The 18,427-nt window shown below is 41.7% G+C and overlaps 82 pseudogenes; all 82 read left to right on the top strand.

Annotated features, from left to right (window-relative positions):
- The first annotated feature begins 31 nt into the window (after positions 1-31).
- LOC142666577 (5S ribosomal RNA) lies at positions 32-150 on the top strand (annotated as a pseudogene).
- A 68-nt stretch (positions 151-218) lies between these two features.
- On the top strand, positions 219-337 carry LOC142665582 (5S ribosomal RNA; annotated as a pseudogene).
- A 67-nt stretch (positions 338-404) lies between these two features.
- LOC142687446 (5S ribosomal RNA) lies at positions 405-523 on the top strand (annotated as a pseudogene).
- Positions 524-590: 67 nt separating this feature from the next.
- LOC142665666 (5S ribosomal RNA) lies at positions 591-709 on the top strand (annotated as a pseudogene).
- A 67-nt stretch (positions 710-776) lies between these two features.
- LOC142716566 (5S ribosomal RNA) lies at positions 777-895 on the top strand (annotated as a pseudogene).
- A 67-nt stretch (positions 896-962) lies between these two features.
- LOC142705467 (5S ribosomal RNA) lies at positions 963-1,081 on the top strand (annotated as a pseudogene).
- Positions 1,082-1,148: 67 nt separating this feature from the next.
- Positions 1,149-1,267, top strand: LOC142705345 (5S ribosomal RNA; annotated as a pseudogene).
- A 67-nt stretch (positions 1,268-1,334) lies between these two features.
- LOC142730463 (5S ribosomal RNA) lies at positions 1,335-1,453 on the top strand (annotated as a pseudogene).
- Positions 1,454-1,520: 67 nt separating this feature from the next.
- On the top strand, positions 1,521-1,639 carry LOC142736027 (5S ribosomal RNA; annotated as a pseudogene).
- A 67-nt stretch (positions 1,640-1,706) lies between these two features.
- Positions 1,707-1,825, top strand: LOC142705223 (5S ribosomal RNA; annotated as a pseudogene).
- A 67-nt stretch (positions 1,826-1,892) lies between these two features.
- Positions 1,893-2,011, top strand: LOC142727348 (5S ribosomal RNA; annotated as a pseudogene).
- Positions 2,012-2,078: 67 nt separating this feature from the next.
- LOC142669914 (5S ribosomal RNA) lies at positions 2,079-2,197 on the top strand (annotated as a pseudogene).
- A 67-nt stretch (positions 2,198-2,264) lies between these two features.
- LOC142735691 (5S ribosomal RNA) lies at positions 2,265-2,383 on the top strand (annotated as a pseudogene).
- Positions 2,384-2,450: 67 nt separating this feature from the next.
- LOC142705101 (5S ribosomal RNA) lies at positions 2,451-2,569 on the top strand (annotated as a pseudogene).
- Positions 2,570-2,822: 253 nt separating this feature from the next.
- LOC142716874 (5S ribosomal RNA) lies at positions 2,823-2,941 on the top strand (annotated as a pseudogene).
- A 67-nt stretch (positions 2,942-3,008) lies between these two features.
- On the top strand, positions 3,009-3,127 carry LOC142700030 (5S ribosomal RNA; annotated as a pseudogene).
- Positions 3,128-3,194: 67 nt separating this feature from the next.
- LOC142704979 (5S ribosomal RNA) lies at positions 3,195-3,313 on the top strand (annotated as a pseudogene).
- A 67-nt stretch (positions 3,314-3,380) lies between these two features.
- LOC142704847 (5S ribosomal RNA) lies at positions 3,381-3,499 on the top strand (annotated as a pseudogene).
- Positions 3,500-3,566: 67 nt separating this feature from the next.
- Positions 3,567-3,685, top strand: LOC142700699 (5S ribosomal RNA; annotated as a pseudogene).
- Positions 3,686-3,752: 67 nt separating this feature from the next.
- LOC142722588 (5S ribosomal RNA) lies at positions 3,753-3,871 on the top strand (annotated as a pseudogene).
- A 67-nt stretch (positions 3,872-3,938) lies between these two features.
- LOC142703938 (5S ribosomal RNA) lies at positions 3,939-4,057 on the top strand (annotated as a pseudogene).
- A 67-nt stretch (positions 4,058-4,124) lies between these two features.
- LOC142704729 (5S ribosomal RNA) lies at positions 4,125-4,243 on the top strand (annotated as a pseudogene).
- Positions 4,244-4,310: 67 nt separating this feature from the next.
- LOC142704607 (5S ribosomal RNA) lies at positions 4,311-4,429 on the top strand (annotated as a pseudogene).
- A 439-nt stretch (positions 4,430-4,868) lies between these two features.
- LOC142694607 (5S ribosomal RNA) lies at positions 4,869-4,987 on the top strand (annotated as a pseudogene).
- A 253-nt stretch (positions 4,988-5,240) lies between these two features.
- LOC142735850 (5S ribosomal RNA) lies at positions 5,241-5,359 on the top strand (annotated as a pseudogene).
- A 253-nt stretch (positions 5,360-5,612) lies between these two features.
- Positions 5,613-5,731, top strand: LOC142735849 (5S ribosomal RNA; annotated as a pseudogene).
- Positions 5,732-5,984: 253 nt separating this feature from the next.
- LOC142737959 (5S ribosomal RNA) lies at positions 5,985-6,103 on the top strand (annotated as a pseudogene).
- Positions 6,104-6,170: 67 nt separating this feature from the next.
- LOC142736626 (5S ribosomal RNA) lies at positions 6,171-6,289 on the top strand (annotated as a pseudogene).
- A 67-nt stretch (positions 6,290-6,356) lies between these two features.
- LOC142679308 (5S ribosomal RNA) lies at positions 6,357-6,475 on the top strand (annotated as a pseudogene).
- A 67-nt stretch (positions 6,476-6,542) lies between these two features.
- LOC142700247 (5S ribosomal RNA) lies at positions 6,543-6,661 on the top strand (annotated as a pseudogene).
- A 67-nt stretch (positions 6,662-6,728) lies between these two features.
- Positions 6,729-6,847, top strand: LOC142737866 (5S ribosomal RNA; annotated as a pseudogene).
- A 67-nt stretch (positions 6,848-6,914) lies between these two features.
- Positions 6,915-7,033, top strand: LOC142731063 (5S ribosomal RNA; annotated as a pseudogene).
- Positions 7,034-7,100: 67 nt separating this feature from the next.
- Positions 7,101-7,219, top strand: LOC142688614 (5S ribosomal RNA; annotated as a pseudogene).
- A 67-nt stretch (positions 7,220-7,286) lies between these two features.
- LOC142735899 (5S ribosomal RNA) lies at positions 7,287-7,405 on the top strand (annotated as a pseudogene).
- Positions 7,406-7,472: 67 nt separating this feature from the next.
- On the top strand, positions 7,473-7,591 carry LOC142720818 (5S ribosomal RNA; annotated as a pseudogene).
- A 67-nt stretch (positions 7,592-7,658) lies between these two features.
- On the top strand, positions 7,659-7,777 carry LOC142692951 (5S ribosomal RNA; annotated as a pseudogene).
- Positions 7,778-8,030: 253 nt separating this feature from the next.
- LOC142710193 (5S ribosomal RNA) lies at positions 8,031-8,149 on the top strand (annotated as a pseudogene).
- A 67-nt stretch (positions 8,150-8,216) lies between these two features.
- LOC142669715 (5S ribosomal RNA) lies at positions 8,217-8,335 on the top strand (annotated as a pseudogene).
- Positions 8,336-8,402: 67 nt separating this feature from the next.
- Positions 8,403-8,521, top strand: LOC142738249 (5S ribosomal RNA; annotated as a pseudogene).
- Positions 8,522-8,774: 253 nt separating this feature from the next.
- Positions 8,775-8,893, top strand: LOC142737261 (5S ribosomal RNA; annotated as a pseudogene).
- Positions 8,894-8,960: 67 nt separating this feature from the next.
- Positions 8,961-9,079, top strand: LOC142727337 (5S ribosomal RNA; annotated as a pseudogene).
- A 67-nt stretch (positions 9,080-9,146) lies between these two features.
- Positions 9,147-9,265, top strand: LOC142738512 (5S ribosomal RNA; annotated as a pseudogene).
- A 253-nt stretch (positions 9,266-9,518) lies between these two features.
- On the top strand, positions 9,519-9,637 carry LOC142716201 (5S ribosomal RNA; annotated as a pseudogene).
- A 67-nt stretch (positions 9,638-9,704) lies between these two features.
- LOC142725008 (5S ribosomal RNA) lies at positions 9,705-9,823 on the top strand (annotated as a pseudogene).
- Positions 9,824-9,890: 67 nt separating this feature from the next.
- LOC142673184 (5S ribosomal RNA) lies at positions 9,891-10,009 on the top strand (annotated as a pseudogene).
- Positions 10,010-10,076: 67 nt separating this feature from the next.
- Positions 10,077-10,195, top strand: LOC142716191 (5S ribosomal RNA; annotated as a pseudogene).
- A 67-nt stretch (positions 10,196-10,262) lies between these two features.
- LOC142724996 (5S ribosomal RNA) lies at positions 10,263-10,381 on the top strand (annotated as a pseudogene).
- Positions 10,382-10,634: 253 nt separating this feature from the next.
- On the top strand, positions 10,635-10,753 carry LOC142737259 (5S ribosomal RNA; annotated as a pseudogene).
- A 67-nt stretch (positions 10,754-10,820) lies between these two features.
- LOC142727325 (5S ribosomal RNA) lies at positions 10,821-10,939 on the top strand (annotated as a pseudogene).
- Positions 10,940-11,006: 67 nt separating this feature from the next.
- Positions 11,007-11,125, top strand: LOC142710071 (5S ribosomal RNA; annotated as a pseudogene).
- A 67-nt stretch (positions 11,126-11,192) lies between these two features.
- Positions 11,193-11,311, top strand: LOC142716180 (5S ribosomal RNA; annotated as a pseudogene).
- Positions 11,312-11,378: 67 nt separating this feature from the next.
- LOC142724985 (5S ribosomal RNA) lies at positions 11,379-11,497 on the top strand (annotated as a pseudogene).
- Positions 11,498-11,564: 67 nt separating this feature from the next.
- LOC142726910 (5S ribosomal RNA) lies at positions 11,565-11,683 on the top strand (annotated as a pseudogene).
- Positions 11,684-11,750: 67 nt separating this feature from the next.
- On the top strand, positions 11,751-11,869 carry LOC142737257 (5S ribosomal RNA; annotated as a pseudogene).
- A 67-nt stretch (positions 11,870-11,936) lies between these two features.
- On the top strand, positions 11,937-12,055 carry LOC142686499 (5S ribosomal RNA; annotated as a pseudogene).
- Positions 12,056-12,122: 67 nt separating this feature from the next.
- On the top strand, positions 12,123-12,241 carry LOC142677920 (5S ribosomal RNA; annotated as a pseudogene).
- Positions 12,242-12,308: 67 nt separating this feature from the next.
- On the top strand, positions 12,309-12,427 carry LOC142737925 (5S ribosomal RNA; annotated as a pseudogene).
- A 67-nt stretch (positions 12,428-12,494) lies between these two features.
- Positions 12,495-12,613, top strand: LOC142727314 (5S ribosomal RNA; annotated as a pseudogene).
- A 67-nt stretch (positions 12,614-12,680) lies between these two features.
- Positions 12,681-12,799, top strand: LOC142736625 (5S ribosomal RNA; annotated as a pseudogene).
- A 67-nt stretch (positions 12,800-12,866) lies between these two features.
- LOC142727303 (5S ribosomal RNA) lies at positions 12,867-12,985 on the top strand (annotated as a pseudogene).
- Positions 12,986-13,052: 67 nt separating this feature from the next.
- On the top strand, positions 13,053-13,171 carry LOC142734684 (5S ribosomal RNA; annotated as a pseudogene).
- Positions 13,172-13,238: 67 nt separating this feature from the next.
- Positions 13,239-13,357, top strand: LOC142731885 (5S ribosomal RNA; annotated as a pseudogene).
- Positions 13,358-13,424: 67 nt separating this feature from the next.
- LOC142736242 (5S ribosomal RNA) lies at positions 13,425-13,543 on the top strand (annotated as a pseudogene).
- Positions 13,544-13,609: 66 nt separating this feature from the next.
- On the top strand, positions 13,610-13,728 carry LOC142727292 (5S ribosomal RNA; annotated as a pseudogene).
- A 67-nt stretch (positions 13,729-13,795) lies between these two features.
- On the top strand, positions 13,796-13,914 carry LOC142735549 (5S ribosomal RNA; annotated as a pseudogene).
- Positions 13,915-13,981: 67 nt separating this feature from the next.
- Positions 13,982-14,100, top strand: LOC142699059 (5S ribosomal RNA; annotated as a pseudogene).
- Positions 14,101-14,167: 67 nt separating this feature from the next.
- Positions 14,168-14,286, top strand: LOC142737990 (5S ribosomal RNA; annotated as a pseudogene).
- A 67-nt stretch (positions 14,287-14,353) lies between these two features.
- Positions 14,354-14,472, top strand: LOC142670202 (5S ribosomal RNA; annotated as a pseudogene).
- A 439-nt stretch (positions 14,473-14,911) lies between these two features.
- On the top strand, positions 14,912-15,030 carry LOC142688217 (5S ribosomal RNA; annotated as a pseudogene).
- Positions 15,031-15,097: 67 nt separating this feature from the next.
- Positions 15,098-15,216, top strand: LOC142727281 (5S ribosomal RNA; annotated as a pseudogene).
- Positions 15,217-15,283: 67 nt separating this feature from the next.
- On the top strand, positions 15,284-15,402 carry LOC142704488 (5S ribosomal RNA; annotated as a pseudogene).
- A 67-nt stretch (positions 15,403-15,469) lies between these two features.
- Positions 15,470-15,588, top strand: LOC142737920 (5S ribosomal RNA; annotated as a pseudogene).
- Positions 15,589-15,655: 67 nt separating this feature from the next.
- Positions 15,656-15,774, top strand: LOC142736124 (5S ribosomal RNA; annotated as a pseudogene).
- Positions 15,775-16,399: 625 nt separating this feature from the next.
- LOC142680166 (5S ribosomal RNA) lies at positions 16,400-16,518 on the top strand (annotated as a pseudogene).
- Positions 16,519-16,585: 67 nt separating this feature from the next.
- LOC142737988 (5S ribosomal RNA) lies at positions 16,586-16,704 on the top strand (annotated as a pseudogene).
- A 67-nt stretch (positions 16,705-16,771) lies between these two features.
- On the top strand, positions 16,772-16,890 carry LOC142698163 (5S ribosomal RNA; annotated as a pseudogene).
- Positions 16,891-17,329: 439 nt separating this feature from the next.
- Positions 17,330-17,448, top strand: LOC142676773 (5S ribosomal RNA; annotated as a pseudogene).
- A 67-nt stretch (positions 17,449-17,515) lies between these two features.
- On the top strand, positions 17,516-17,634 carry LOC142691594 (5S ribosomal RNA; annotated as a pseudogene).
- Positions 17,635-17,701: 67 nt separating this feature from the next.
- On the top strand, positions 17,702-17,820 carry LOC142710809 (5S ribosomal RNA; annotated as a pseudogene).
- A 67-nt stretch (positions 17,821-17,887) lies between these two features.
- LOC142705456 (5S ribosomal RNA) lies at positions 17,888-18,006 on the top strand (annotated as a pseudogene).
- Positions 18,007-18,073: 67 nt separating this feature from the next.
- On the top strand, positions 18,074-18,192 carry LOC142678975 (5S ribosomal RNA; annotated as a pseudogene).
- Positions 18,193-18,259: 67 nt separating this feature from the next.
- LOC142735920 (5S ribosomal RNA) lies at positions 18,260-18,378 on the top strand (annotated as a pseudogene).
- Positions 18,379-18,427: the final 49 nt, after the last annotated feature.

Raw genomic sequence — 18,427 nt, 5'->3', positions numbered from 1 at the left:
TTAAAAAGGACTATGGATTAAAGCATATAATGTCAATGGCCATTCTAAGCTGAATGTCCCTGCTCTCGTCAGATCGCAGAAGTTACTCAGCTTAAGGCCTCGCTAGTACCAGTGTGGGAGACTGTCTGGGAATCCGTGGAGCGGTTGACTTTTTTATTATGTCGTTTAGATTTTGTATCACAATCGATTAAAAAGGACTATGGATTAAAGCATTTAATGTCAATGGCCATTCTAAGCTGAATGTGCCTGCTCTCGTCAGATCGCAGAAGTTACACAGCTTAAGGCCTCGCTAGTACCAGTGTGGGAGACTGTCTAGGAATCCGTGGTGCGTTTGACTTTTTATTATGTCGTTTAGATTTTGTTTCACAATCGATTAAAAAGGACTATGGATTAAAGCATTTAATGTCAATGGCCATTCTAAGCTGAATGTGCCTGCTCTTGTCAGATCGCAGAAGTTACACAGCTTAAGGCCTCGCTAGTACCAGTGTGGGAGACTGTCTGGGAATCCGTGGTGCGGTTGAGTTTTTATTATGTCGTTTAGATTTTGTTTCACAATCGATTAAAAAGGACTATGGATTAAAGCATTTAATGTCAATGGCCATTCTAAGCTGAATGTCCCTGCTCTCGTCAGATAGCAGAAGTTACACAGCTTAAGGCCTCGCTAGTACCAGTGTGGGAGACTGTCTGGGAATCCGTGGTGCGGTTGACTTTTTATTATGTCGTTTAGATTTTGTTTCACAATCGATTAAAAAGGACTATGGATTAAAGCATTTAATGTCAATGGCCATTCTAAGCTGAATTCGCCTGCTCTCGTCAGATCGCAGAAGTTACACAGCTTAAGGCCTCGCTAGTACCAGTGTGGGAGACTGTCTGGGAATCCGTGGTGCGGTTGACTTTTTATTATGTCGTTTAGATTTTGTTTCACAATCGATTAAAAAGGACTATGGATTAAAGCATTTAATGTCAATGGCCATTCTAAGCTGAATGTGCCTGCTCTCGTCAGATCGCAGAAGTTACACAGCTTAAGGCCTCGCTAGTACCAGTGTGGGAGACTGTCTGGGAATCCGTGGTGCGGTTGACTTTTTATTATGTCGTTTAGATTTTGTTTCACAATAGATTAAATAGGACTATGGATTAAAGCATTTAACGTCAATGGCCATTCTAAGCTGAATGTGCCTGCTCTCGTCAGATCGCAGAAGTTACACAGCTTAAGGCCTCGCTAGTACCAGTGTGGGAGACTGTCTGGGAATCCGTGGTGCGGTTGACTTTTTATTATGTCGTTTAGATTTTGTTTCACATTCGATTAAAAAGGACTATGGATTAAAGCATTTAAAGTCAATGGCCATTCTAAGCTGAATGTGCCTGCTCTCGTCAGATCGCAGAAGTTACACAGCTTAAGGCCTCGCTAGTACCAGTGTGGGAGACTCTCTGGGAATCTGTGGTGCGGTTGACTTTTTATTATGTTGTTTAGATTTTGTTTCACAATAGATTAAATAGGACTATGGATTAAGGCTTTTAAAGTCAATGGCCATTCTAAGCTGAATGTGCCTGCTCTCGTCAGATCGCAGAAGTTACACAGCTTAAGGCCTCGCTAGTACCAGTGTGGGAGACTGTCTGGGAATCCGTGGAGCGGTTGACTTTTTATTATGTCGTTTAGATTTTGTTTCACAATCGATTAAAAAGGACTATGGATTAAACCATTTAATGTCAATGGCCATTCTAAGCTGAATGTGCCTGCTCTCGTCAGATCGCAGAAGTTACACAGCTTAAGGCCTCGCTAGTACCAGTGTGGGAGACTGTCTGGGAATCCGTGGTGCGGTTGACTTTTTATTATGTCGTTTAGATTTTGTTTCACAATCGATTAAAAAGGACTATGGATTAAAGCATTTAATGTCAATGGCCATTCTAAGCTGAATGTCCCTGCTCTCGTCAGATCGCAGAAGTTACACAGCTTAAGGCCTCGCTAGTACCAGTGTGGGAGACTGTCTGGGAATCCGTGGTGCGGTTGACTTTTTATTATGTCGTTTAGATTTTGTTTCACAATCGATTAAAAAGGACTATGGATTAAAGCATTTAATGCAAATGGCCATTCTAAGCTGAATGTGCCTGCTCTCGTCAGATCGCAGAAGTTACACAGCTTAAGGCCTCGCTAGTACCAGTGTGGGAGACTGTCTGGGAATCCGTGGTGCGGTTGACTTTTTATTATGTCGTTTAGATTTTGTTTCACAATAGATTAAATAGGACTATGGATTAAAGCATTTAACGTCAATGGCCATTCTAAGCTGAATGTGCCTGCTCTCGTCAGATCGCAGAAGTTACACAGCTTAAGGCCTCGCTAGTACCAGTGTGGGAGACTGTCTGGGAATACGTGGTGCGGTTGACTTTTTATTATGTCGTTTAGATTTTGTTTCACAATCGATTAAAAAGGACTATGGATTAAAGCATTTAATGTCAATGGCCATTCTAAGCTGAATGTGCCTGCTCTCGTCAGATCGCAGAAGTTACACAGCTTAAGGCCTCGCTAGTACCAGTGTGGGAGACTGTCTGGGAATCCGTGGTGCGGTTGACTTTTTATTATGTCGTTTAGATTTTGTTTCACAATCGATTAAAAAGAACTATGGATTAAAGCATTTAATGTTAATGGCCATTCTAAGCTGAATGTGCCTGCTCTCGTTAGATTGCAGAAGTTACACAGCTTAACGCCTCGCTAGTACCAGTGTGGGAGACTGTTTGGGAATCCGTGGTGCGGTTGACTTTTTATTATGTCGTTTAGATTTTGTTTCACAATCGATTAAAAAGGACTATGGATTAAAGCATTTAATGTCAATGGCCATTCTAAGCTGAATGTGCCTGCTCTCGTCAGATCGCAGAAATTACACAGCTTAAGGCCTCGCTAGTACCAGTGTGGGAGACTGTCTGGGAATGCGTGGTGCGGTTGACTTTTTATTATGTCGTTTAGATTTTGTTTCACAATCGATTAAAAAGGACTATGGATTAAAGCATTTAATGTCAATGGCCATTCTAAGCTGAATGTGCCTGCTTTCGTTAGATCGCAGAAGTTACACAGCTTAACGCCTCGCTAGTACCAGTGTGGGAGACTGTCTGGGAATCCGTGGTGCGGTTGACCTTTTATTATGTCGTTTAGATTTTGTTTCACAATCGATTAAAAAGGACTATGGATTAAAGCATTTAATGTCAATGGCCATTCTAAGCTGAATGTGCCTGCTCTCGTCAGATCGCAGAAGTTACACAGCTTAAGGCCTCGCTAGTACCAGTGTGGGAGACTGTCTGGGAATCCGTGGTGCGGTTGACTTTTTATTATGTCGTTTAGATTTTGTTTCACAATCGATTAAAAAGGACTATGGATTAAAGCATTTAATGTCAATGGCCATTCTAAGCTGAATGTGCCTGCTCTCGTCAGATCGCAGAAGTTACACAGCTTAAGGCCTCGCTAGTACCAGTGTGGGAGACTGTCTGGGAATCCGTGGTGCGGTTGACTTTTTATTATGTCGTTTAGATTTTGTTTCACAATCGATTAAAAAGAACTATGGATTAAAGCATTTAATGTTAATGGCCATTCTAAGCTGAATGTGCCTGCTCTCGTTAGATCGCAGAAGTTACACAGCTTAACGCCTCGCTAGTACCAGTGTGGGAGACTGTTTGGGAATCCGTGGTGCGGTTGACTTTTTATTATGTCGTTTAGATTTTGTTTCACAATCGATTAAAAAGGACTATGGATTAAAGCATTTAATGTCAATGGCCATTCTAAGCTGAATGTGCCTGCTCTCGTCAGATCGCAGAAGTTACACAGCTTAAGGCCTCGCTAGTACCAGTGTGGGAGACTGTCTGGGAATGCGTGGTGCGGTTGACTTTTTATTATGTCGTTTAGATTTTGTTTCACAATCGATTAAAAAGGACTATGGATTAAAGCATTTCATGTCAATGGCCATTCTAAGCTGAATGTGCCTGCTTTCGTTAGATCGCAGAAGTTACACAGCTTAACGCCTCGCTAGTACCAGTGTGGGAGACTGTCTGGGAATCCGTGGTGCGGTTGACTTTTTATTATGTCGTTTAGATTTTGTTTCACAATCGATTAAAAAGGACTATGGATTAAAGCATTTAATGTCAATGGCCATTCTAAGCTGAATGTGCCTGCTCTCGTCAGATCGCAGAAGTTACACAGCTTAAGGCCTCGCTAGTACCAGTGTGGGAGACTGTCTGGGAATCCGTGGTGCGGTTGACTTTTTATTATGTCGTTTAGATTTTGTTTCACAATCGATTAAAAAGGACTATGGATTAAAGCATTTAATGTCAATGGCCATTCTAAGCTGAATGTGCCTGCTCTCGTCAGATCGCAGAAGTTACACAGCTTAAGGCCTCGCTAGTACCAGTGTGGGAGACTGTCTGGGAATCCGTGGTGCGGTTGACTTTTTATTATGTCGTTTAGATTTTGTTTCACAATCGATTAAAAAGGACTATGGATTAAAGCATTCAATGTCTATGGCCATTCTAAGCTGAATGTGCCTGCTTTCGTCAGATTGCAGAAGTTACACAACTTAAGGCCTCGCTAGTACCAGTGTGGGAGACTGTCTGGGAATCCGTGGTGCGGTTGACTTTTTGTTATGTCGTTTAGATTTTGTTTCACAATAGATTAAATAGGACTTTGGATTAAGGCTTTTAATGTCAATGGCCATTCTAAGCTGAATTTGCCTTCTCTCGTTAGATCGCAGAAGTTACACAGCTTAACGCTTCGCTAGTACCAGTGTGGGAGACTGTCTGGGAATCCGTGGTGCGGTTGACTTTTTATTATGTTGTTTAGATTTTGTTTCACAATAGATTAAATAGGACTATGGATTAAAGCATTTAACGTCAATGGCAATTCTAAGCTGAATGTTCCTGCTCTCGTCAGAACGCAGAAGTTACACAGCTTAAGGCCTCGCTAGTACCAGTGTGGGAGACAGTCTGGGAATCCATGGTGCGGTTGACTTTTTATTATGTTGTTTAGATTTTGTTTCACAATAGATTAAATAGGACTTTGGATTAAGGCTTTTAATGTCAATGGCCATTCTAAGCTGAATTTGCCTTCTCTCGTTAGATCGCAGAAGTTACACAGCTTAACGCTTCGCTAGTACCAGTGTGGGAGACTGTCTGGGAATCCGTGGTGCGGTTGACTTTTTATTATGTCGTTTAGATTTTGTTTCACAATAGATTAAATAGGACTATGGATTAAAGCATTTAACGTCAATGGCCATTCTAAGCTGAATGTGCCTGCTCTCGTCAGATCGCAGAAGTTACACAGCTTAAGGCCTCACCAGTACCAGTGTGGGAGACTGTCTGGGAATCCGTGGTGCGGTTGACTTTTTATTATGTTGTTTAGATTTTGTTTCACAATAGATTAAATAGGATTTTGGATTAAGGCTTTTAATGTCAATGGCCATTCTAAGCTGAATTTGCCTTCTCTCGTTAGATCGCAGAAGTTACACAGCTTAACGCTTCGCTAGTACCAGTGTGGGAGACTGTCTGGGAATCCGTGGTGCGGTTGACTTTTTATTATGTCGTTTAGATTTTGTTTCACAATAGATTAAATAGGACTATGGATTAAAGCATTTAACGTCAATGGCCATTCTAAGCTGAATGTGCCTGCTCTCGTCAGATCGCAGAAGTTACACAGCTTAAGGCCTCACCAGTACCAGTGTGGGAGACTGTCTGGGAATCCGTGGTGCGGTTGACTTTTTATTATGTCGTTTAGATTTTGTTTCACAATTGATTAAAAAGGACTATGGATTAAAGCATTTAATGTCAATGGCCATTCTAAGCTGAATGTGCCTGCTCTCGTCAGAACGCAGAAGTTACACAGCTTAAGGCCTCACCAGTACCAGTGTGGGAGAGTGTCTGGGAATCCGTGGTGCGGTTGCATTTTTATTATGTCGTTTAGATTTTGTTTCACAATCGATTAAAAAGGACTATGGATTAAAGCATTTAATGTCAATGGCCATTCTAAGCTGAATGTCCCTGCTCTCGTCAGATCGCAGAAGTTACACAGCTTAAGGCCTCGCTAGTACCAGTGTGGGAGACTGTCTGGGAATCCGTGGTGCGGTTGAATTTTTATTATGTCGTTTAGATTTTGTTTCACAATAGATTAAATAGGACTATGGATTAAAGCATTTAACGTCAATGGCCATTCTAAGCTGAATGTGCCTGCTCTCGTCAGATCGCAGAAGTTACACAGCTTAAGGCCTCGCTAGTACCAGTGTGGGAGACTGTCTGGGAATCCGTGGTGCGGTTGAATTTTTATTATGTCGTTTAGATTTTGTTTCACAATCGATTAAAAAGGACTATGGATTAAAGCATTTAATGTCAATGGCCATTCTAAGCTGAATGTCCCTGCTCTCGTCAGATCGCAGAAGTTACACAGCTTAAGGCCTCACCAGTACCAGTGTGGGAGACTGTCTGAGAATCCGTGGTGCGGTTGACTTTTTATTATGTCGTTTAGATTTTGTTTCACAATTGATTAAAAAGGACTATGGATTAAAGCATTTAATGTCAATGGCAATTCTAAGCTGAATGTGCCTGCTCTCGTCAGAACGCAGAAGTTACACAGCTTAAGGCCTCACTAGTACCAGTGTGGGAGACTGTCTGGGAATCCATGGTGCGGTTGAATTTTTATTATGTCGTTTAGATTTTGTTTCACAATCGATTAAAAAGGACTATAGATTAAAGCATTTAATGTCAATGGCCATTCTAAGCTGAATGTCCCTGCTCTCGTCAGATCGCAGAAGTTACACAGCTTAAGGCCTCGCTAGTACCAGTGTGGGAGACGGTCTGGGAATCCGTGGTGCGGTTGACATTTTATTATGTCGTTTAGATTTTGTTTCACAATCGATTAAAAAGGACTATGGATTAAAGCATTTAATGTCAATCGCCATTCTAAGCTGAATGTGCCTGCTCTCGTCAGATCGCAGAAGTTACTCAGCTTAAGGCCTCGCTAGTACCAGTGTGGGAGACTGTCTGGGAATCCGTGGAGCGGTTGACTTTTTATTATGTCGTTTAGATTTTGTTTCACAATCGATTAAAAAGGACTATGGATTAAAGCAGTTAATGTCAATGGCAATTCTAAGCTGAATGTGCCTGCTTTCGTCAGATCGCAGAAGTTACACAGCTTAAGGCCTCGCTAGTACCAGTGTGGGAGACTGTCTTGGAATCCGTGGTGCGGTTGACTTTTTATTATGTCGTTTAGATTTTGTTTCACAATCGATTAAAAAGGACTATGGATTAAAGCATTTAATGTCAATGGCCATTCTAAGCTGAATGTGCCTGCTCTCGTCAGATCGCAGAAGTTACGCAGCTTAAGGCCTCGCTAGTACCAGTGTGGGAGACTGTCTGGGAATCCGTGGTGCGGATGACTTTTTATTATGTCGTTTAGATTTTGTTTCACAATCGATTAAAAAGGACTATGGATTAAAGCATTTAATGTCAATGGCCATTCTAAGCTGAATGTGCCTGCTCTCGTCAGATCGCAGAAGTTACACAGCTTAAGGCCTCGCTAGTACCATTGTGGGAGACTGTCTGGGAATCCGTGGTGCGGTTGACTTTTTATTATGTCGTTTAGATTTTGTTTCACAATCGATTAAAAAGGACTATGGATTAAAGCATTTAATGTCAATGGCCATTCTAAGCTGAATGTGCCTGCTCTCGTTAGATCGCAGAAATTACACAGCTTAACGCCTCGCTAGTACCAGTGTGGGAGACTGTCTGGGAATCTGTGGTGCGGTTGACTTTTTATTATGTCGTTTAGATTTTGTTTCACAATCGATTAAAAAGGAATATGGATTAAAGCATTTAATGTCAATGGCCATTCTAAGCTGAATGTGCCTGCTCTCGTCAGATCGCAGAACTTACACAGCTTAAGGGCTCGCTAGTACCAGTGTGGGAGACTGTCTTGGAATCCGTGGTGCGGTTGACTTTTTATTATGTCGTTTAGATTTTGTTTCACAATCGATTAAAAAGGACTATGGATTAAAGCATTTAACGTCAATGGCCATTCTAAGCTGAATGTGCCTGCTCTCGTCAGAACGCAGAAGTTACACAGCTTAAGACCTCGCTAGTACCAGTGTGGGAGACTGTCAGGGAATCCATGGTGCGGTTGAATTTTTATTATGTCGTTTAGATTTTGTTTCACAATTGATTAAAAAGGACTATGGATTAAAACATTTAACGTCAATGGCCATTCTAAGCTGCATGTGCCTGCTCTCGTCAGAACGCAGAAGTTACACAGCTTAAGGCCTCGCTAGTACCAGTGTGGGAGAATGTCTGGGAATCCGTGGTGCGGTTGACTTTTTATTATGTTGTTTAGATTTTGTTTCACAATCGATTAAAAAGGACTATGGATTAAAGCATTTAATGTCAATGGCCATTCTAAGCTGAATGTGCCTGCTCTCGTTAGATCGCAGAAGTTACACAGCTTAAGGCCTCGCTAGTACCAGTGTGGGAGACTGTCTGGGAATCCTTGGTGCGGTTGACTTTTTATTATGTCGTTTAGATTTTGTTTCACAATTGATTAAAAAGGACTATGGATTAAAGCATTTAACGTCAATGGCCATTCTAAGCTGAATGTGCCTGCTCTCGTCAGAACGAAGAAGTTACACCGCTTAAGGCCTCGCTAGTACCAGTGTGGGAGACTGTCTGGGAATCCATGGTGCGGTTGAATTTTTATTATGTCGTTTAGATTTTGTTTCACAATTGATTAAAAAGGACTATGGATTAAAGCATTTAACGTCAATGGCCATTCTAAGCTGCATGTGCCTGCTCTCGTCAGAACGCAGAAGTTACACAGCTTAAGGCCTCGCTAGTACCAGTGTGGGAGACTGTCTGGGAATCCGTGGTGCGGCTGACTTTTTATTATGTCGTTTAGATTTTGTTTCACAATCGATTAAAAAGGACTATGGATTAAAGCATTTAATGTCAATGGCCATTCTAAGCTGAATGTCCCTGCTCTCGTCAGATCGCAGAAGTTACACAGCTTAAGGCCTCGCTAGTACCAGTGTGGGAGACTGTCTGGGAATCCGTGGTGCGGTTGACTTTTTATTATGTTGTTTAGATTTTGTTTCACAATCGATTAAAAAGGACTATGGATTAAAGCATTTAATGTCAATGGCCATTCTAAGCTGAATGTGCCTGCTCTCGTTAGATCGCAGAAGTTACACAGCTTAAGGCCTCGCTAGTACCAGTGTGGGAGACTGTCTGGGAATCCGTGGTGCGGTTCACTTTTTATTATGTCGTTTAGATTTTGTTTCACAATTGATTAAAAAGGACTATGGATTAAAGCATTTAACGTCAATGGCCATTCTAAGCTGAATGTGCCTGCTCTCGTCAGAATGCAGAAGTTACACAGCTTAAGACCTCGCTAGTACCAGTGTGGGAGACTGTCAGGGAATCCATGGTGCGGTTGAATTTTTATTATGTCGTTTAGATTTTGTTTCACAATTGATTAAAAAGGACTATGGATTAAAACATTTAACGTCAATGGCCATTCTAAGCTGCATGTGCCTGCTCTCGTCAGAACGCAGAAGTTACACAGCTTAAGGCCTCGCTAGTACCAGTGTGGGAGACTGTCTGGGAATCCGTGGTGCGGTTGACTTTTTATTATGTTGTTTAGATTTTGTTTCACAATCGATTAAAAAGGACTATGGATTAAAGCATTTAATGTCAATGGCCATTCTAAGCTGAATGTGCCTGCTCTCGTTAGATCGCAGAAGTTACACAGCTTAAGGCCTCGCTAGTACCAGTGTGGGAGACTGTCTGGGAATCCGTGGTGCGGTTGACTTTTTATTATGTCGTTTAGATTTTGTTTCACAATTGATTAAAAAGGACTATGGATTAAAGCATTTAACGTCAATGGCCATTCTAAGCTGAATGTGCCTGCTCTCGTCAGAACGCAGAAGTTACACAGCTTAAGGCCTCGCTAGTACCAGTGTGGGAGACTGTCTGGGAATCCATGGTGCGGTTGAATTTTTATTATGTCGTTTAGATTTTGTTTCACAATTGATTAAAAAGGACTATGGATTAAAACATTTAACGTCAATGGCCATTCTAAGCTGCATGTGCCTGCTCTCGTCAGAACGCAGAAGTTACACAGCTTAAGGCCTCGCTAGTACCAGTGTGGGAGACTGTCTGGGAATCCGTGGTGCGGTTGACTTTTTATTATGTTGTTTAGATTTTGTTTCACAATCGATTAAAAAGGACTATGGATTAAAGCATTTAATGTCAATGGCCATTCTAAGCTGAATGTGCCTGCTCTCGTTAGATCGCAGAAGTTACACAGCTTAAGGCCTCGCTAGTACCAGTGTGGGAGACTGTCTGGGAATCCGTGGTGCGGTTGACTTTTTATTATGTCGTTTAGATTTTGTTTCACAATTGATTAAAAAGGACTATGGATTAAAGCATTTAACGTCAATGGCCATTCTAAGCTGAATGTGCCTGCTCTCGTCAGAACGAAGAAGTTACACCGCTTAAGGCCTCGCTAGTACCAGTGTGGGAGACTGTCTGGGAATCCATGGTGCGGTTGAATTTTTATTATGTCGTTTAGATTTTGTTTCACAATTGATTAAAAAGGACTATGGATTAAAGCATTTAACGTCAATGGCCATTCTAAGCTGCATGTGCCTGCTCTCGTCAGAACGCAGAAGTTACACAGCTTAAGGCCTCGCTAGTACCAGTGTGGGAGACTGTCTGGGAATCCGTGGTGCGGCTGACTTTTTATTATGTCGTTTAGATTTTGTTTCACAATCGATTAAAAAGGACTATGGATTAAAGCATTTAATGTCAATGGCCATTCTAAGCTGAATGTCCCTGCTCTCGTCAGATCGCAGAAGTTACACAGCTTAAGGCCTCGCTAGTACCAGTGTGGGAGACTGTCTGGGAATCCGTGGTGCGGTTGACTTTTTATTATGTTGTTTAGATTTTGTTTCACAATCGATTAAAAAGGACTATGGATTAAAGCATTTAATGTCAATGGCCATTCTAAGCTGAATGTGCCTGCTCTCGTTAGATCGCAGAAGTTACACAGCTTAAGGCCTCGCTAGTACCAGTGTGGGAGACTGTCAGGGAATCCATGGTGCGGTTGAATTTTTATTATGTCGTTTAGATTTTGTTTCACAATTGATTAAAAAGGACTATGGATTAAAACATTTAACGTCAATGGCCATTCTAAGCTGCATGTGCCTGCTCTCGTCAGAACGCAGAAGTTACACAGCTTAAGGCCTCGCTAGTACCAGTGTGGGAGACTGTCTGGGAATCCGTGGTGCGGTTGACTTTTTATTATGTTGTTTAGATTTTGTTTCACAATCGATTAAAAAGGACTATGGATTAAAGCATTTAATGTCAATGGCCATTCTAAGCTGAATGTGCCTGCTCTCGTTAGATCGCAGAAGTTACACAGCTTAAGGCCTCGCTAGTACCAGTGTGGGAGACTGTCTGGGAATCCGTGGTGCGGTTGACTTTTTATTATGTCGTTTAGATTTTGTTTCACAATTGATTAAAAAGGACTATGGATTAAAGCATTTAACGTCAATGGCCATTCTAAGCTGAATGTGCCTGCTCTCGTCAGAACGCAGAAGTTACACAGCTTAAGGCCTCGCTAGTACCAGTGTGGGAGACTGTCTGGGAATCCGTGGTGCGGTTGACTTTTTTTTATGTTGTTTAGATTTTGTTTCACAATAGATGAAATAGGACTATGGATTAAGGCTTTTAATGTCAATGGCCATTCTAAGCTGAATGTACCTTCTCTCGTCAGATCGCAGAAGTTACACAGCTTAAGGCCTCGCTAGTACTAGTGTGGGAGACTGTCTGGGAATCCGTGGTGCGGTTGACTTTTTATTATGTCGTTTAGATTTTGTTTCACAATCGATTAAAAAGGACTATGGATTAAAGCATTTAATGTCAATGGCCATTCTAAGCTGAATGTCCCTTCTCTCGTCAGATCGCAGAAGTTACACAGCTTAAGGCCTCGCTAGTACCAGTGTGGGAGACTGTCTGGGAATCCGTGGTGCGGTTGACTTTTTATTATGTCGTTTAGATTTTGTTTCACAATCGATTAAAAAGGACTATGGATTAAAGCATTTAATGTCAATGGCCATTCTAAGCTGAATGTGCCTGCTCTCGTCAGACCGCAGAAGTTACACAGCTTAAGGTCTCGCTAGTACCATTGTGGGAGACTGTCTGGGAATCTGTGGTGCGGTTGACTTTTTATTATGTCGTTTAGATTTTGTTTCACAATCGATTAAAAAGGACTATGGATTAAAGCATTTAATGTCTATGGCCATTCTAAGCTGAAAGTGCCTGCTCTCGTCAGATCGCAGAAGTTACACAGCTTAAGGCCTCGCTAGTACCAGTGTGGGAGACTGTCTGGGAATCCGTGGTGCGGTTGAATTTTTATTATGTCGTTTAGATTTTGTTTCACAATCGATTAAAAAGGACTATGGATTAAAGCATTTAATGTCAATGGCCATTCTAAGCTGAATGTCCCTGCTCTCGTCAGATCGCAGAAGTTACACAGCTTAAGGCCTCGCTAGTACCAGTGTGGGAGACTGTCTGGGAATCCGTGGTGCGGTTGACTTTTTTTTATGTTGTTTAGATTTTGTTTCACAATAGATTAAATAGGACTATGGATTAAAGCATTTAACGTCAATGGCCATTCTAAGCTGAATGTGCCTGCTCTCGTCAGATCGCAGAAGTTACACAGCTTAAGGCCTCGCTAGTACCAGTGTGGGAGACTGTCTGGGAATCCGTGGTGCGGTTGAATTTTTATTATGTCGTTTAGATTTTGTTTCACAATCGATTAAAAAGGACTATGGATTAAAGCATTTAATGTCAATGGCCATTCTAAGCTGAATGTCCCTGCTCTCGTCAGATCGCAGAAGTTACACAGCTTAAGGCCTCGCTAGTACCAGTGTGGGAGACTGTCTGGGAATCCGTGGTGCGGTTGACTTTTTATTATGTCGTTTAGATTTTGTTTCACAATCGATTAAAAAGGACTATGGATTAAAGCATTTATTGTCAATGGCCATTCTAAGCTGAATGTGCCTGCTCTCGTCAGATCGCAGAAGTTACACAGCTTAAGGCCTCGCTAGTACCAGTGTTGGAGACTGTCTGGGAATCCGTGGTGCGGTTGACTTTTTATTATGTCGTTTAGATTTTGTTTCACAATCAATTAAAAAGGACTATGGATTAAAGCATTTAATGTCAATGGCCATTCTAAGCTGAATGTGCCTGCTCTCGTCAGATCGCAGAAGTTACACAGCTTAAGGCCTTGCTAGTACCAGTGTGGGAGACTGTCTGGGAATCCGTGGTGCGGTTGACTTTTTATTATGTCGTTTAGATTTTGTTTCACAATAGATTAAATAGGACTATGGATTAAAGCATTTAACGTCAATGGCCATTCTAAGCTGAATGTGCCTGCTCTCGTCAGAACGCAGAAGTTACACAGCTTAAGGCCTCGCTAGTACCAGTGTGGGAGACTGTCTGGGCATCCGTGGTGCGGTTGACTTTTTATTATGTTGTTTAGATTTTGTTTCACAATCGATTAAAAAGGACTATGGATTAAGCATTTAATGTCAATGGCCATTCTAAGCTGAATGTCCCTGCTCTCGTCAGATCGCAGAAGTTACACAGCTTAAGGCCTCGCTAGTACCAGTGTGGGAGACTGTCTGGGAATCCGTGGTGCGGTTGACTTTTTATTATGTTGTTTAGATTTTGTTTCACAATAGATTAAATAGGACTATGGATTAAAGCATTTATTGTCAATGGCCATTCTAAGCTGAATGTGCCTGCTCTCGTCAGATCGCAGAAGTTACACAGCTTAAGGCCTCGTTAGTACCAGTGTGGGAGACTGTCTGGGAATCCGTGGTGCGGTTGACTTCTTATTATGTCGTTTAGATTTTGTTTCACAATCGATTAAACAGGACTATGGATTAAAGCATTTAATGTCAATGGCCATTCTAAGCTGAATGTGCCTGCTCTCGTTAGATCGCAGAAGTTACACAGCTTAACGCCTCGCTAGTACCAGTGTGGGAGACTGTCTGGGAATCCGTGGTGTGGTTGACTTTTTATTATGTCGTTTAGATTTTGTTTCACAATCGATTAAAAAGGACTATGGATTAAAGCTTTTAATGTCAATGGCCATTCTAAGCTGAATGTGCCTGCTCTCGTCAGATCGCAGAAGTTACACAGCTTAAAGCCTCGCTAGTACCAGTGTGGGAGACTGTCTGGGAATCCGTGGTGCGGTTGACTTTTTATTATGTCGTTTAGATTTTGTTTCACAATAGATTAAATAGGACTATGGATTAAATCATTTAACGTCAATGGCCATTCTAAGCTGAATGTGTCTGCTCTCGTCAGATCGCAGAAGTTACACAGCTTAAGGCCTCGCTAGTACTAGTGTGGGAGACTGTCTGGGAATCCGTGGTGCGGTTGAATTTTTATTATGTCGTTTAGATTTTGTTTCACAATCGATTAAAAAGGACTATGGATTAAAGCATTTAATGTCAATGGCCATTCTAAGCTGAATGTCCCTGCTCTCGTCAGATCGCAGAAGTTACACAGCTTAATGCCTCGCTAGTACCAGTGTGGGAGACTGTCTGGAAATCCGTGGTGCGGCTGACTTTTTATTATGTCGTTTAGATTTTGTTTCACAATCGATTAAAAAGGACTATGGATTAAAGCATTTAATGTCAATGGTCATTCTAAGCTGGATGTGCCTGCTCTCGTTAGATCGCAGAAGTTACAAAGCTTAACGCCTCGATAGTACCAGTGTGGGAGACTGTCTGGGAATCCGTGGTGCGGTTGACTTTTTATTATGTCGTTTAGATTTTGTTTCACAATAGATTAAATAGGACTATGGATTAAAGCATTTAACGTCAATGGCCATTCTAAGCTGAATGTGCCTGCTCTCGTCAGATCGCAGAAGTTACACAGCTTAAGGCCTCGCTAGTACCAGTGTGGGAGACTGTCTGGGAATCCGTGGTGAGGTTGAATTTTTATTATGTAGTTTAGATTTTGTTTCACAATCGATTAAAAAGGACTATGGATTAAAGCATTTTATGTCAATGGCCATTCTAAGCTGAATGTCCCTGCTCTCGTCAGATCGCAGAAGTTACACAGCTTAAGGCCTCGCTAGTACCAGTGTGGGAGACTGTCTGGGAATCCGTGGTGCGGTTGACTTTTTATTATGTCGTTTAGATTTTGTTTCACGATCGATTAAAAAGGACTATGGATTAAAGCATTTATTGTCAATGGCCATTCTAAGCTGAATGTGCCTGCTCTCGTCAGATCGCAGAAGTTACACAGCTTAAGGCCTCGCTAGTACCAGTGTGGGAGACTGTCTGGGAATCCGTGGTGCGGTTGACTTTTTATTATGTCGTTTAGATTTTGTTTCACAATCGATTAAAGAGGACTATGGATTAAAGCATTTAATGTCAATGGCCATTCTAAGCTGAATGTGCCTGCTCTCGTCAGATCGCAGAAGTTACACAGCTTAAGGCATCGCTAGTACCAGTGTGGGAGACTGTCTGGGAATCCGTGGTGCGGTTGACTTTTTATTATGTCGTTTAGATTTTGTTTCACAATAGATTAAATAGGACTATGGATTAAAGCATTTAACGTCAATGGCCATTCTAAGCTGAATGTGCCTGCTCTCGTCAGAACGCAGAAGTTACACAGCTTAAGGCCTCGCTAGTACCAGCGTTGGAGACTGTCTGGGAATCCGTGGTGCGGTTGATTTTTTATTATGTCGTTTAGATTTTGTTTCACAATCGATTAAAAAGGACTATGGATTGAGGCATTTAATGTCAATGGCCATTCTAAGCTGAATGTCCCTGCTCTCGTCAGATCGCAGAAGTTACACAGCTTAAGGCCTCGCTAGTACCATTTTTCGAGACTGTCTGGGAATCCGTGGTGCGGTTAACTTTTTATTATGTTGTTTAGATTTTGTTTCACAATAGATTAAATAGGACTATGGATTAAAGCATTTAACGTCAATGGCCATTCTAAGCTGAATGTGCCAGCTCTCGTTAGATCGCAGAAGTTACACAGCTTAAGCCCTCGCTAGTACCAGTGTGGGAGAGTGTCTGGGAATCCGTGGTGCGGTTGACTTTTTATTATGTCGTTTAGATTTTGTTTCACAATCGATTAAAAAGGACTATGGATTAAAGCATTTAATGTCAATGGCCATTCTAAGCTGAATGTGCCTGCACTCGTTAGATCGCAGAAGTTACACAGCTTAACGCCTCGCTAGTACCAGTGTGGGAAACTGTCTGGGAATCCGTGGTGCGGTTGAATTTTTATTATGTCGTTTAGATTTTGTTTCACAATCGATTAAAAAGGACTATGTATTAAAGCATTTAATGTCAATGGCCATTCTAAGCTGAATGTCCCTGCTCTCGTCAGATTGCAGAAGTTACACAGCTTAAGGCCTCGCTAGTACCAGTGTGGGAGACTGTCTGGGAATCCGTGGTGCGGTTGCCTATTTATTATGTCGTTTAGATTTTGTTTCACAATCGATTAAAAAGGACTATGGATTAACGCTTTTAATGTCAATGGCCATTCTAAGCTGAATGTGCCTGCTCTCGTCAGATCGCAGAAGTTACACAGCTTAAAGCCTCGCTAGTACCAGTGTGGGAGACTGTCTGGGAATCCGTGGTGCGGTTGACTTTTTATTATGTCGTTTAGATTTTGTTTCACAATAGATTAAATAGGACTATGGATTAAATCATTTAACGTCAATGGCCATTCTAAGCTGAATGTGTCTGCTCTCGTCAGATCGCTGAAGTTACACAGCTTAAGGCCTCGCTAGTACTAGTGTGGGAGACTGTCTGGGAATCCGTGGTGCGGTTGAATTTTTATTATGTCGTTTAGATTTTGTTTCACAATCGATTAAAAAGGACTATGGATTAAAGCATTTAATGTCAATGGCCATTCTAAGCTGAATGTCCCTGCTCTCGTCAGATCGCAGAAGTTACACAGCTTAATGCCTCGCTAGTACCAGTGTGGGAGACTGTCTGGGAATCTGTGGTGCGGCTGACTTTTTATTATGTCGTTTAGATTTTGTTTCACAATCGATTAAAAAGGACTATGGATTAAAGCATTTAATGTCAATGGTCATTCTAAGCTGGATGTGCCTGCTCTCGTTAGATCGCAGAAGTTACAAAGCTTAACGCCTCGATAGTACCAGTGTGGGAGACTGTCTGGGAATCCGTGGTGCGGTTGACTTTTTATTATGTCGTTTAGATTTTGTTTCACAATAGATTAAATAGGACTATGGATTAAATCATTTAACGTCAATGGCCATTCTAAGCTGAATGTGTCTGCTCTCGTCAGATCGCAGAAGTTACACAGCTTAAGGCCTCGCTAGTACCAGTGTGGGAGACTGTCTGGGAATCCGTGGTGCGGTTGAATTTTTATTATGTCGTTTAGATTTTGTTTCACAATCGATTAAAAAGGACTATGGATTAAAGCATTTAATGTCAATGGCCATTCTAAGCTGAATGTCCCTCCTCTCGTCAGATCGCAGAAGTTACACAGCTTAAGGCCTCGCTAGTACCAGTGTGGGAGACTGTCTGGGAATCCGTGGTGCGGTTGACTTTTTATTATGTTGTTTAGATTTTGTTTCACAATAGATTAAATAGGACTATGGATTAAGTCTTTTAATGTCAAAGGCCATTCTAAGCTGAATGTGCCTCCTCTCGTCAGATCGCAGAAGTTACACAGCTTAAGGCCTCGCTAGTACCAGTGTGGGAGACTGTCTGGGAATCCGTGGTGCGGTTGACTTTTTATTATGTCGTTTAGATTTTGTTTCACAATCGATTAAAAAGGACTATGGATTAAAGCATTTAATGTCAATGGCCATTCTAAGCTGGATGTGCCTGCTCTCGTTAGATCGCAGAAGTTACACAGCTTAACGCTTCGCTAGTACCAGTGTGGGAGACTGTCTGGGAATGCGTGGTGCGGTTGACTTTTTATTATGTTGTTTAGATTTTGTTTCACAATAGATTAAATAGGACTATGGATTAAAGCATTTAACGTCAATGGCCATTCTAAGCTGAATGTGCCTGCTCTCGTCAGATCGCAGAAGTTACACAGCTTAAGGCCTCGCTAGTACCAGTGTGGGAGACTGTCTGGGAATCAGTGGTGCGGTTCACTTTTTATTATGTCGTTTAGATTTTGTTTCACAATCGATTAAAAAGGACTATGGATTAAAGTATTTAATGTCAATGGCCATTCTAAGCTGAATGTGCCTGCTTTCGTCAGATCGCAGAAGTTACACAGCTTAAGGCCTCGCTAGTACCAGTGTGGGAGACTGTCTGGGAATCCGTGGTGCGGTTGACTTTTTATTATGTCGTTTAGATTTTGTTTCACAATAGATTAAAAAGGACTA

This window comes from Rhinoderma darwinii, chromosome 1, assembly GCF_050947455.1.
Source record: "Rhinoderma darwinii isolate aRhiDar2 chromosome 1, aRhiDar2.hap1, whole genome shotgun sequence".
NCBI classification, from domain to species: domain Eukaryota; kingdom Metazoa; phylum Chordata; class Amphibia; order Anura; family Rhinodermatidae; genus Rhinoderma; species Rhinoderma darwinii.
The sequence above is the reverse complement of the archived record's forward strand: the minus strand, read 5'-3'. Positions and strand labels throughout refer to the sequence as shown.